At 43.7% G+C, this 12,911-nt stretch overlaps 1 pseudogene; it reads right to left on the bottom strand.

Moving 5' to 3' along the window:
• LOC124033430 overlaps window positions 1–12,911 on the bottom strand; it is a 64,538-nt pseudogene that overhangs the window by 6,052 nt on the left and 45,575 nt on the right.

Raw genomic sequence — 12,911 nt, forward strand, 5'->3', positions numbered from 1 at the left:
TTGTGTGTCCTACAGTTGGGGGGGTTGTGTGTCCTACAGTTGGGGGTGGGGGTTGTGTGTCCTACAGTTGGGGGGGGGTTGTGTGTCCTACAGTTGGGGGGGGTTGTATGTCCTACAGTTGGGGGGTAGGGTTGTGATTCTCAGATTATTTCAAGTTGAAATACACACAGTGATGAGGAAAAATGATGGTAATGGCTACTCGGGAAGGAGAGTCTTTGGAGACTTCGAGAATCACAGCTCAAACGGCCCTTTATCCCTAGAAGAAAAGCTTGTCTCTGATGGAAGAGAATGGTGTGAGAGAGGACGGAGAGGGGAAAGAGGGGAGAAGGAGAGGAGGAGGAGAGAGGAAAGAGAGAAGGAGAGGAGAAGGAGAGGGAAAGGGAGGAGGAGGAGAGAGGAAAGAGAGGAGGAGAGGGGAAAGAAAGGAGGAGAGGAGAGGAGAAGGAGAGGGAAAGAAGGAGGAGGAGAGAGGAAAGAGAGAAGGAGAGGAGGAGAGGGGAAAGAAAGGAGAAGGAGAGGAGAGGAGAAGGAGAGGGGAAAGAGAGGAGAAGGAGAGGAGGAGGAGAGAGGAAAGAGAGAAGGAGAGGAGAGGGGAAGGAAAGGGGAAAGAGGAGAAGGAGAGAGGAAAGAGAGGAGGAGGAAAGGGGAAGGAAAGGGGAAGGAGAGGGTAAGTCATGGAGAAGGATAGGCAGAAGGAGACGGTAGGGTTCTAAGAGACATTGTTCTAGTGAGGTGGATAGGCTTCTAAGAAGCAGTGCTCTAGTGCGATGGAAAGGGTTAGGAGAGGGGAAAGAGAGGAGAAAGAGAACAGAGAGATAGAGAGAGAAAGAGAGAGAGAAAGAGGAGACAGACACTGCGAGGGAGCGAAAGAGGCAGGGAGAGATGGAGCCCTCAGGCTCCTGAGTGCTCTCGTTCCTCTCCAGCTCCTTTAGGCAATAACACAAAGGGATAAATCAGTCCGGCTCCACTCTGCTAGGTGTGTGTTTGAGCTCTGCTGTGCTAAAGCTGCATCATGTTGCTGGCTGCCTGCCTGTGGGTCAAAGTAACGTTAACATGACGTCCGCTGTGCTTGGCCTGCTTTAGGTTGCTGGGTTAGAAGAGGAAGTGACACACTACAGAGAATTCTGGATGAGATTCCAGTGAGATGGATAGGGTTCTAAGAACAGGATTCGAGTGAGGTGGAAATGGGTTCTAGGAAGCAGGGTTCTAGTGAGGTGGATAGGGTTCGAAGAAGCAGGGAACCTGTGAGGAGGTTTGGGTTATAAGAAGCAGGGTTCTCGTGAGGTGGATAGGGTTCTAAGAAGCATGATTCTAGTGAGGTGGATAGGGTTCTAAGAAGCAGTGTTCTAGTTAGGGGGATAGGGTTCTAGGAAGGAGGGTTCTAGTGAGGTGGATAGGATTCTAAGAAGCAGTGTTCTAGTTAGGGGGATAGGGTTCTAGGAAGCAGGGTTCTAGTGAGGTGGATAGGATTCTAGGGGAAATGTTCTAGTGAGATGGATAGGGTTCTAGGAAGCAGGGTTCTAGTGAGGTGGATAGGGTTCTAAGAAGCAGGGATCTAGTGAGGAGGTTTGGGTTATAAGAAGCATGATTCTAGTGAGGTGGATAAGGTTCTAAGAATCAGGATTCTAGTGAGGTGGATAGGGTTCTAAGAAGCAGGGTTCTAGTGAGGAGGATTGGGTTTAAAGAAGCAGGGTTCTAGTGAGGTGGATATGATTCTAAGAAGCAGGGTTCTAGTGAGGTGGATAGGATTCTAGGGAAAAATGTTCTAGTGAGATGGATAGGGTTCTAGTGAGGTGGATAGGGTTCTAAGAAGCAGTGTTCTAGTTAGGGGGGTAGGGTCCTAGTGAGGGGTATAGGATTCTAAGAAGCAGGGTTCTAGTGAGGGGTGTAGGGTGCAGTTTCAAGGTTCTAAGAAGGGTAGTACCAGGTTCTAAGAAGCATAACTAGGATAATTCACTCAGAACGGTTCTATGAAGGATCTAAAGGGTTTTAGAGCAGAGAAAGGTTCTAGTGAGGATCAAGGAAGATTAGAGCAGAGAAGGGTTCTAGCCTTGTTGAGGAGTAGCTTCTAGTGGTCCTACAGGGGTGTATGAATGGTTCAGTTCAGGAGAAAGGGCCCATGCAGATTTCATCATGCAGATACAGACATACAGACAGGCAGGCAGGCAACAAGCAACAGTAAAGTGTAAAGCTGTGAGCCTTTTAATGTATTCAACTGTGCGCATGTTTACTGAACCGAAATATAAACGCAACACATAAAGTGATGATCCCATGTTTCAAGAGCTGAAATAAAAGATCCCAGAAATGTTCTCAAATTTTGTGCACAAATTTGTTTCCATCCCTGTTAGTGAGCAATTCTACCCTGCCATGATAATCCATCTACCTGACAGGTGCGACATATCAAGAAGCTGATTAAACAGCATGATCATTACACAGGGGCACCTCGTGTTGGGGACAATAAAAGGCCACTCTAAAATGTGCATTTTTGTCACACAACACAATGCCACAGATGTCTCAAGTTTTGAGGGAGCGTGCAAATTGGCATTCTGACTTCAGGAATGTCCACCAGAGCTGTTGCCAGAGAATTTCATGTTCATTTCTCTAACATAAGCCGGCTCCAAAATCTTTTTTGAGAATTTTGCAGTACTTCCAACCGGCCTCACAACCGCAGACCACATGTTACCACACCAGCCCAGGACCTCCACAACCGCAGACCACATGTTACCACGCCAGCCCAGGACCTCCACAACCGCAGACCACATGTTACCACACCAGCCCAGGACCTCCACAACCGCAGACCACATGTTACCACGCCAGCCCAGGACCTCCACAACCGCAGACCACATGTTACCACGCCAGCCCAGGACCTCTACAACCGCAGACCACATGTTACCACGCCAGCCCAGGACCTCCACAACCGCAGACCACATGTTACCACGCCAGCCCAGGACCTCCACAACCGCAGACCACATGTTACCACGCCAGCCCAGGACCTCCACAACCGCAGACCACATGTTACCACGCCAGCCCAGGACCTCCACAACCGCAGACCACATGTAACCACGCCAGCCCAGGACCTCCACAACTACAGACCACATGTAACCACGCCAGCCCAGGACCTCCACAACCGCAGACCACATGTAACCACACCAGCCCAGGACCTCCACAACCGCAGACCACGTGTAACCACACCAGCCCAGGACCTCTACAACCGCAGACCACGTGTAACCACACCAGCCCAGGACCTCTACAACCGCAGACCACATGTAACCACACCAGCCCAGGACCTCCACAACCGCAGACCACGTGTAACCACGCCAGCCCAGGACCTCCACAACCGCAGACCACATGTAACCACACCAGCCCAGGACCTCCACAACCGCAGACCACGTGTAACCACACCAGCCCAGGACCTCCACAACCGCAGACCACATGTAACCACGCCAGCCCAGGACCTCCACAACTACAGACCACATGTAACCACGCCAGCCCAGGACCTCCACAACCGCAGACCACATGTTACCACGCCAGCCCAGGACCTCCACAACCGCAGACCACATGTAACCACGCCAGCCCTGGACCTCCACAACCGCAGACCACATGTAACCACACCAGCCCAGGACCTCTACAACCGCAGACCACATGTAACCACACCAGCCCAGGACCTCCACAACCGCAGACCACATGTAACCACACCAGCCCAGGACCTCCACAACCGCAGACCACATGTAACCACACCAGCCCAGGACCTCTACAACCGCAGACCACATGTAACCACGCCAGCCCAGGACCTCCACAACCGCAGACCACATGTAACCACACCAGCCCAGGACCTCTACAACCGCAGACCACATGTAACCACACCAGCCCAGGACCTCTACAACCGCAGACCACATGTAACCACACCAGCCCAGGACCTCTACAACCGCAGACCACATGTAACCACACCAGCCCAGGACCTCCACAACCGCAGACCACATGTAACCACACCAGCCCAGGACCTCCACAACCGCAGACCACATGTAACCACACCAGCCCAGGACCTCCACAACCGCAGACCACATGTAACCACACCAGCCCAGGACCTCCACATCCAGCTTCTTCACCTGCGGGATCGTCTGAGACCAGACACCCAGACAGTTGATGACCAAAGAATGTCTGCACAAACTGTCAGAAACCGCCTCAGGGAGCGCTCATCTGCGTCCTGACCGTCTTCACCGGGGTCATGACCTGACTGCAGTTCAGCGTCGTAACCGACTTCAGTGGGGAAATGCTCACTGGCCTCGCTGGAGAAGTGTGGTCTTCACGGATGAATGCCGTTTTCAACTGTACCGGGCAGATGGCAGACGTGGCGTCATGTGGACGAGCATGGTGGTGTTGTGGTTACGGTATGGGGAAGGCATAAGCTACGGACAACGAACACTGTTGCATTTTATCGATGGCAATTTGAATGCACCGTGAGGAGATTCTGAGGCCCATTGTCGCCCCATTCATCTTCCATCACCTCATGTTTCAGCATGATAATGCACAGAGATACCGTGAGGAGATCCTGAGGCCCATTGTCGCCCCATTCATCTTCCATCACCTCATGTTTCAGCATGATAATGCACAGAGATACCGTGAGGAGATCCTGAGGCCCATTGTCGCCCCATTCATCTTCCATCACTTCATGTTTCAGCATGATAATGCACAGAGATACCGTGAGGAGATCCTGAGGCCCATTGTCGCCCCATTCATCTTCCATCACTTCATGTTTCAGCATGATAATGCACAGAGATACCGTGAGGAGATCCTGAGGCCCATTGTCGCCCCATTCATCTTCCATCACCTCATGTTTCAGCATGATAATGCACAGAGATACCGTGAGGAGATCCTGAGGCCCATTGTCGCCCCATTCATCTTCCATCACCTCATGTTTCAGCATGATAATGCACGGCCCCATGTCGCAAGGATCTGTACACAATTCCTGGAAGCTGAAAATGTCCCAGTTCTTTCCATGGCCTGTATACTCACCAGACGTGTCACCCATTGAGCATGTTTGGGATGCTCTGGATCGACGTGTACGACAGCGTATTCCAGTTCCCGCCAATATCCAGTAACTTCACACAGTTATTGAAGAGGAGTGGGACAACATTCCACAGGCCACAATCAACAGCCTGATCAACTCTATGTGAAGGAGATGTGTCGCGCTGCATGAGGCAAATGGTCACACCCAGATACTGACTTTAAAAAAAATAATCCACACCCCTACTTTTTTTGTGACCAACAGATTCATATCTGTATTCTCAGTCATAAATCCATAGATTAGGACCTAATGAATCTATTTCAATTGACTGATTTCATATATGAGCTGTAACTCAGTAACATCTTGTAAATGGTTGCATGCTGCATTTATATTTTTGTTCAGTGGATATATGAGTGAGTATATGATTCAGTGTATGAGTGAGTATATGATTCAGTGTATGAGTGAGTATATGATTCAGTGTATGAGTGACTATATGATTCAGTGTATGAGTGAGTATATGATTCAGTGTATGAGTGAGTATATGAATCAGTGTATGAGTGACTATATGATTCAGTGTATGAGTGACTATATGATTCAGTGTATGAGTGACTATATGATTCAGTCTATGAGTGAGTATATGATTCAGTGTATGAGTGACTATATTATTCAGTGTATGAGTGAGTATATGAATCAGTGTATGAGTGACTATATGATTCAGTGTATGAGTGAGTATATGATTCAGTGTATGAGTATATGAATCAGTGTATGAGTGAGTATATGATTCAGTGTATGAGTGACTATATGATTCAGTGTATGAGTGAGTATATGAATCAGTGTATGAGTGAGTATATGATTCAGTGTATGAGTGAGTATATGATTCAGTGTATGAGTGAGTATATGATTCAGTATATGAGTGAGTACATGATTCAGTGTATAAGTGAGTGTATTTGACAACTCATCTGTGATTTTTCTGTGATGTAATTAGTAGTTGTGTTATGTTGAACTGTATGTGAATGCTGTGTGCGTGTGTATTCAAATGCATGTCATCCTTCCAGCCAGCCAGCCAGCCAGCCAGCCAGCCAGCCAGCCAGCCAGCTAGCCAGCCAGCCACCCAGCCAGCCACATCCAACTCCCCACCCCATCCCACTTCCCCCCCGCACGTTCCTTCTCTCACCTGGAAGGTGTGATGGGGGTGAGGTCCTTCCCCATGGTTTGGATCACCCGGCGCCCCCACACCCAGAGGCCGCAACAGATTCCAACGCCCCCGTAGAACAGCAACCAGATGGGGGTGGCGGCGTCCTGCATCACCCCGCCTTGTTCATAGATCATCCACAGCGCCACCAACGGGCCAATGGCGTTACTGCCAGGGGTTGGGGGGGGGGTAGAGGATATAGAAGGACAGATTTATGAATAACTCATTAGAACTTATAGTTTTGTGAATAAAATGATATGGCAGTTTGCAGTGGGAGAGGTAGTCGTTTTCCTTTCTGTTTGAGAGGGAAGTCGGTGTTAGGTAGTTTCCTTTCTGTTTGAGAGGGAAGTCGGGTCAGGTAGTTTCCTTTCTGTTTGAGAGGGAAGTCGGTGTTAGGTAGTTTCCTTTCTGTTTGAGAGGGAAGTCTGTGTCAGGTAGTTTCCTTTCTGTTTGAGAGGGAAGTCGGTGTTAGGTAGTTTCCTTTCTGTTTGAGAGGGAAGTCGGGTCAGGTAGTTTCCTTTCTGTTTGAGAGGGAAGTCGGGGTCAGGTAGCTTCCTTTCTGTTTGAGAGGGAAGTCGGTGTTAGGTAGTTTCCTTTCTGTTTGAGAGGGAAGTCGGGTCAGGTAGTTTCCTTTCTGTTTGAGAGTGAAGTCGGGGTCAGGCAGCTTCCTTTCTGTTTGAGAGTGAAGTCGGGGTCAGGTAGCTTCCTTTCTGTTTGAGAGTGAAGTCGGGGTCAGGCAGCTTCCTTTCTGTTTGAGAGGGAAGTCTGTGTCAGGTAGCTTCCTTTCTGTTTGAGAGGGAAGTCGGGGTCAGGTAGTTTCCCTTCTGTTTGAGAGGGAAGTCGGTCTTAGGTAGCTTCCTTTCTGTTTGAGAGGGAAGTCGGTGTCAGGTAGCTTCCTTTCTGTTTGAGAGGGAAGTCTGTGTCAGGTAGCTTCCTTTCTGTTTGAGAGGGAAGTCTGTGTCAGGTAGCTTCCTTTCTGTTTGAGAGGGAAGTCGGTGTCAGGTCGTTTCCCTTTCTGTTTGACACTAGTCTATTGGATTATATGGCAAATGAGGTGAATGTTAGCAAAGGTTGTAGTTGTGTGAACACATGGAATAGTAATTGTGTTGTGTTGACTGGTAGTCAGCTGTAGGGTTGGAAAATTCTGGAAACTCTGAAAATTCTGTAGGAAAAAAAACGGATTTCTGGAACACCTGGCAACTTTCGGGAAAGTTTGAGGAATTTAGAAATCCTAGTCACCTGACGTCATTGCCTCCGTGAGCAAAAGATCCGAAGCATGCAGTAAGGATCTGCAGGAAGTGGAAGAGCAGGTAGACGGTCGGTTTGTCCTTATCCCCTTCATCCTCTTCTGCGGAGTCATCCAGCGGGACAGGAGCACCCGGCGCCCCCGCCTCCTCGCCCCCCAGGTCAGACGCCAGCTTCATCTCCACGCCGCCCTCCTCCGCCTCGATCTCGGCCTCTGCCACGGCGTTACAGTACGACGAGTAACTATCATAGCGAACTCTCTTCTTGGTAAAGGACACGCTCCCCGACCTCTCCCCTTCCCCCACCAGCTTCTCGCTGTCCTCTCGGGCCTCTCGGGCCTCGCGGGACTCGGAACGGAGCAGCGGCTGGACCGGCATGCCACAGATGGCGGCCGTGTAGCAGGTGTAACTGTTGTTGCGACGCAGCAGGCGGTAGTTGTTGTCTGGCGTTGGGGCGGAGTTGTCGTCCTCCAATCGTCCCAGGTGGATCTTGTGGAGCAGGTCTTTGTAGAGACCAGAATCCTTGTGAACCGTGTGGTACACCTGGCCGTCGCTGCGGATGTGTTCCCCACCGAAGGTGAAGCTGCCGTTGGACAGTGGGGACTTGGACATGGACAGAGTACCGTTGGTCATGGAGTGGGTTCGTCCTGAGGAGAGGAGGAGGGGGGTGAGCAATACAACACTTATATTATATATTACATAGAAATACTATACTAATACTACAATATTATCATATTAACTGAGTGCACAAAACATTATGAACACCTGCTCTTTCCATGACAGACAGACCAGGTGAAAGCTATGATCCCTTATTGATGTTAAATCCACTTCAATCAGTGTAGATGAAGGAGAGGAGACAGCTTAGAGAAGGATTTTTAAGCCTCGAGACAATTGAGACATGGATTGTGTACGTGTGCCATTCAGACACAGGGTGAATGGGCAAAAGATGTAAGTGCCTTTGAACGGGGGATGGTAGTAGGTACCAGGCACACCGGATTGTGTAAAGAACTGCAACGCTGCTGGGTTTTTCACACCCAACAGTTTCTCGTGTGTATCAAGAATGGTCCAACACCCAAAGGACATCCACACAACTTGAAGCATTGGAGTCAAAATGGGCCAGCATCCCTGTGGAACGCTTTCGACACCTTGTAGAGTCCATGGCCCGACGAATTGAGGCAGTTCTGAGGGGAAAAGGGAGGGGTGCATTTCTGTTAATAAAATAACTGGTTTAAACTTCTAACCTGACAGTCTCTGGTACTGTTCCCTGTAGGATTGGAATCATTCGCTGTTGTAACCATGACGTAACATTTATATAGCTTGCTAGCTAGCTAGATGGCTGTGCTAGAAATTATAGAATCATGCTAGGGCAATTGTTTCAATGCACCTACTAAATGTGAAATTACAAGACAAAAAGGACACTTACCTAAACTGTTCCTCTTTGTATCCTCTTGGTTGTGAAGCTAGAGTAGCTAGCTAATCTCCTTTCCCAGAGGTGGGACTTTCATAATCCTTCACATTAAACGACAACCACTACAGGATTCTTCACTTGGTGATGAGGATTCTCGATACCATACCGTCTCGCCAACACAATAATGTGATGTGATTAGACTGTTAACATAGCTAGAACGAGCTGTGGCTCAAAGCAGCCTTAAACATCTTCAATGAGAAATTAATGTTTGCCATATACAGAGTTGAAATATCTAGCCACCACTTTGAATTGAATAACAATGCTTGCGAACTTCAGAGCTGTAAAGATTTGACAGGCAAGTACAAACGCATACTGGCCTGCACAGCCATGCACAGAGCCCTGACCTCAACCCCATTGAACACCTTTAGGATGAATTGGAACACCGACTGCGAGCCAGGCCTTATCGCCCGACCTCCCTAATGCTCTTGTGCCTGAGTGGAAGCAAGTCCCCGCAGCAATGTTCCAACATCTAGAGGAAAGCCTTCCCAGAAGAGTGGAGGCTCTTATAGCATCAATGTTCCAACATCTAGTGGAAAGCCTTCCCAGAAGAGTGGAGGCTGTTATAGCATCAATGTTCCAACATCTAGTGGAAAGCCTTCCCAGAAGAGTGGAGGCTGTTATAGCAGCAATGTTCCAACATCTAGTGGAAAGGCTTCCCAGAAGAGTGGAGGCTGTTATAGCAGCAATGTTCCAACATCTAGTGGAAAGCCTTCCCAGAAGAGTGGAGGCTGTTATAGCATCAATGTTCCAACATCTAATGGAAAGCCTTCCCAGAAGAGTGGAGGCTGTTATAGCAGCAATGTTCCAACATCTAGTGGAAAGCCTTCCCAGAAGAGTGGAGGCTCTTATAGCAGCAATGTTCCTACAACTAGTGGAAAGCCTTCCCAGAAGAGTGGAGGCTGTTATAGCAGCAATGTTACAACATCTAGTGGAAAGCCTTCCCAGAAGAGTGGAGGGCTGTTATAGCAGCAATGTTCCAACAACTAGTGGAAAGCCTTCCCAGAAGAGTGGAGGCTGTTATAGCAGCAATGTTCCAACATCTAATAGAAAGCCTTCCCAGAAGAGTGGAGGGCTGTTATAGCAGCAATGTTCCAACAACTAGTGGAAAGCCTTCCCAGAAGAGAGGAGGCTGTTATAGCAGCAAAGGGGGGGACCAACTCCATATTAATCCGATGATTTTAGAATGAGATGTTCGAAGAGCAGGTGCCCACATACACTACCTTCCCAAAAGTATGTCAATATTTGAATTATTTATTTTATATAGTCCATTTTTACTCGTCTTTATCAAGGGTGTCAATCATTTCAAACCCCACTGTATGTACTTGTATGTAATTACAGTATGTGTTGATATATATATATACAACCATATATGGGCATATAACACATAGAAGTAACATATGTACAGGTAACTGCCAGAATAAAGGAAACACTTCAGTAAATGAGGGATATTATAGTATTTTGAAAGCAGGTGTTTTCACACAGGTGTGGTTCCGGAGTTAATTAACCAATTAAAACATCCCATCATGCTTAGGGTCATGTATAAAAATGCCCAGTTGCCGATTATTTTGGCTATCATGGCTAGAAGAAGAGATCTCAGTGACTTTGAAAAGAGGGGTCTCAAATGAGCCTAGGGGGTTTAAAGGGTGTGTGTGTCTGTCAGTCACCAGATCTCAACCCAACTGAACACTTATGGGAGATTCTGGAGCTGCGCCTGAGACAGTGTTTTCCACCACTATCAACAAATCACCAAATTACGGAATGGCTCATGGAAGAATGGTGTCACATCCCTCCAATAGAGTTCCAGACACTTGTAGAAGCTATGCCTAAGCACATTAAAGCTGTTCTGGCAGCTCGTGGTGGCCCTATTAAGACCCTTTATGTTGGTGTTTCCTTTATTCTGGCAGTTACCTGTAGATGACCATTTATCATGGGACTGACCATAGACACGTCCTTTGGGCAGGGCAGTGCCTCCGTTGGCCAGTTGGCTGTTGAGCTCTCCGGTGGACTCTCCTCTCCGTGACTCTCCTCCGGTACCACCCGTTAACGGCAGCACAGCGTCGTCTGTCCCCTTGGCGCCCGGTAGCTCCTTGAACACGGGAAGCTCCTCCTCTTCCTCCTCAGGGATCTGTTCTAAGGACTCGTCTGAGATCCTGGACAGGGCAGCTCGCTCCTTCTTTATTCGACCTGACCGGGGGGGGACAGTGACAACACATTTACACACACATACACACTGTACACACATACCGTCGCAACTCATTAAAGAACAGCGACAAGGCTCCTTTTTTCTGCCTGACCAGTGAGGATGATATGTACACAATAACAATAATAATAATAATATTAACAACAATAATATATACTATTAACAACAATAATAATACTATTAACAATAATAAATAATACTATTAACAATAATAAATAATACTATTAACAATAATAATATATACTATTAACAATAATAATATATACTATTAACAATAATAAATAATACTATTAACAATAATAAATAATACTATTAACAATAATAAATAATACTATTAACAACAATAATAATATATACTATTAACAATAATAATATATACTATTAACAATAATACATAACACTATTTACAATAATATACACTATTAACAATAATAAATAATACTATTAACAATAATAAATAATACTATTAACAATAATAAATAATACTATTAACAATAATAAATAATACTATTAACAATAATAAATAATACTATTAACAACAATAATAATATATACTATTAACAATAATAATATATACTATTAACAATAATACATAACACTATTTACAATAATATACACTATTAACAATAATAATACATACTATTAACAATAATAAATAATACTATTAACAATAATAAATAATACTATTAACAATAATAAATAATACTATTAACAATAATAATATAATACTATTAACAATAATAATATAATACTATTAACAATAATAAATAATACTATTAACAATAATAATACATACTATTAACAATAATAAATAATACTATTAACAATAATAAATAATACTATTAACAATAATAAATAATACTATTAACAATAATAAATAATACTATTAACAACAATAATAAATAATACTATTAACAATAATAAATAATACTATTAACAACAATAATAAATAATACTATTAACAACAATAATAAATAATACTATTAACAATAATAAATAATACTATTAACAATAATGGATAACACTATTTACAATAATAAATAATACTATTAACAACAATAATAAATAATACTATTAACAATAATACATAATACTATTAACAACAATAATAAATAATACTATTAACAACAATAATAAATAATACTATTAACAATAATGGATAACACTATTTACAATAATAAATAATACTATTAACAACAATAATAAATAATACTATTAACAATAATACATAATACTATTAACAATAATAAATAATACTATTAACAACAATAATAAATAATACTATTAACAATAATAAATAATACTATTAACAATAATGGATAACACTATTTACAATAATAAATAATACTATTAACAACAATAATAAATAATACTATTAACAATAATGGATAACACTATTAACAATAATAATACTATTAATATGAATACATAATACTGTTATAATATTATCAATAGTAATAATACTAAAAAAATGAATAAATAATAATAATACTATTGACAATAAATAATACTATTAACAATAACAATCTAATTAATAATAATATTACATAATACTATCAATAATAAAATAAATATTTAAAATAGTATTAATAATAATAATATATAATAATAATACTGTTAATAATAATAAATACTGTTAATAAGTATAAATACTCCTGCTAATAATTATAAATAATACTAGCAATAATAATATAAATAATAATAATATTATTAATAATAATGATATTAATAATACCACTACTACTAATAATACTAATAATAATATATATAATAATATTAATACTACTAGTAATAATATTAAT

This window comes from Oncorhynchus gorbuscha, linkage group LG04 (genome assembly GCF_021184085.1).
Source record: "Oncorhynchus gorbuscha isolate QuinsamMale2020 ecotype Even-year linkage group LG04, OgorEven_v1.0, whole genome shotgun sequence".
Classification (NCBI taxonomy): domain Eukaryota; kingdom Metazoa; phylum Chordata; class Actinopteri; order Salmoniformes; family Salmonidae; genus Oncorhynchus; species Oncorhynchus gorbuscha.